Raw genomic sequence first — 1,697 nt, forward strand, 5'->3', positions numbered from 1 at the left:
ATATTTATTATAACAACTGATAGAAAATATGAAAATAATTACAATACAAATATATGTTACTAAGCTGGGAGCGAGTTTATGACTGAATTTTATATTATTATTCTTGAGAACACCGGCGATTTTCCCAAAAGGCTGCTTCAGGAAAATAGACTGAGGGCTGCGTACCGTCAGCATTTTCTTATGAAAAACTATGTTGGGTGATGACATAATTCATTCTTGGAAAGTACTAAAATATATATGATTAAGTAAGTGACGCATATACTGAAGTATTCAAATTTCCACAGGACAAGCTGCTTGTCTATTGTAGCATGAAATGTACTATGGTCCTATCACTGTGTCTAAAGCACTCCAAGCGAGCTATTGTGGAACTAGTCTAAGTTAGAAATTATATTTAATTCAAGTTATATATAATAATTGGTTCTTTTCTATAACAAAAATGGCGTTTCCGAGCCCAGTCCATATTGATAAACTTTTTCCTGGGTCCAAAATATTTTTGCTTTGGGTTTTTTGGGTTTTTCTATGCATCATAGGCCTGCGGTGGGCCCGAGGGAAAGTTTACTACTAAAACTTTCCCAGAGGCCCAGAGCGAAATATGTTGCTACTTTCGACATAACATGTTGATGAGACAGTAAGCATTGGCAGACGATCATCATTGGTTGTAAAGCCTTAAGCTTAATTGACTATAACAAAGACAAATCTTCTATACATCTATCTGATTTAATGGCAAGTTTCCAAATCAGTGTAAGAAAGGAGTTACTGAAAGAAGAAACTACGGATGATGCTCATCAAGATCAAGAGACGGTAAAACCAAAAAAACCCATTGCCTATTGAACTAAGAAGGTCTAAATTACAAAGTGAGAAGAGATTTTGTAGGATTCTCTGTTTTTGCATTTTTCACGTTTTTTATTCCCTTAAAAATTTAACAAAAATAGGTACATGTAATGTGAAGGTAGCACAAATTAAAAATATCAATGTTGAAGAAAACAAAAAAATACAAAAACTAAGATTTTTTGTTTTACAATGAAATCGAAGATCACAAAAAAATCAAGTGAACCAAGTGTTGAGTAATGTTCCCAGGATCCAACCAAACAGTAAAACACATTTAAATACGGCTCCTTGGGCTGTGAAGAAGGTTTGAAATAAAATTCGTCGTGCGGTCCGTAGAACCGTTCTGGGCTGTGGGGAAAGTCCAGTTGCGGGCCTATGTACCGCACCGGTGCTCAACTGATTAAGCTAATTTACGTATAAGTACATATTTCATATATGTAATAAAAAGGAATCCTAGGACTTTTTAATTATCAAGTTATTTAACAATTTTTATTGTGGAAATACAGGTTTATGGAAATACTACATATATTGTTATAAAATAAAAAGTAGGAAAAATCTGTTTTGACCCCGACGTGATTTGAACACGCAACCTTCTGATCTGGAGTCAGACGCGCTACCGTTGCGCCACGGAGTCATGTGTTTACATTACACAAATTATAAAAGAATATTATATCAAATTAAGTAAATTGTTTTATTTACAAAATGAAACGTAGTGGTCTAGAGAATTTCCCCTAATGGCAATAATATGGAATCGGTAGGTCACGCATGACGCATATAAACAAATATGGATAGTATTTAAAAATATTTCTCACTCTCCAATGTCATTAATGGTCAGTAATATTTTTTTTTCAATTGATCGTTCAGTTAAA

At 33.8% G+C, this 1,697-nt stretch overlaps 1 non-coding gene across 1 annotated transcript; it reads right to left on the minus strand.

Moving 5' to 3' along the window:
* Window positions 1-1,390: 1,390 nt before the first annotated feature.
* Trnaw-cca (transfer RNA tryptophan (anticodon CCA)) lies at window positions 1,391-1,462 on the minus strand. Its single transcript has one exon. It is a non-coding gene; the product is annotated as a tRNA-Trp (tRNA).
* Between the last annotated feature and the right edge of the window lie 235 nt (window positions 1,463-1,697).

Source organism: Diorhabda sublineata, chromosome 9, assembly GCF_026230105.1.
Source record: "Diorhabda sublineata isolate icDioSubl1.1 chromosome 9, icDioSubl1.1, whole genome shotgun sequence".
Lineage (NCBI taxonomy): Eukaryota > Metazoa > Arthropoda > Insecta > Coleoptera > Chrysomelidae > Diorhabda > Diorhabda sublineata.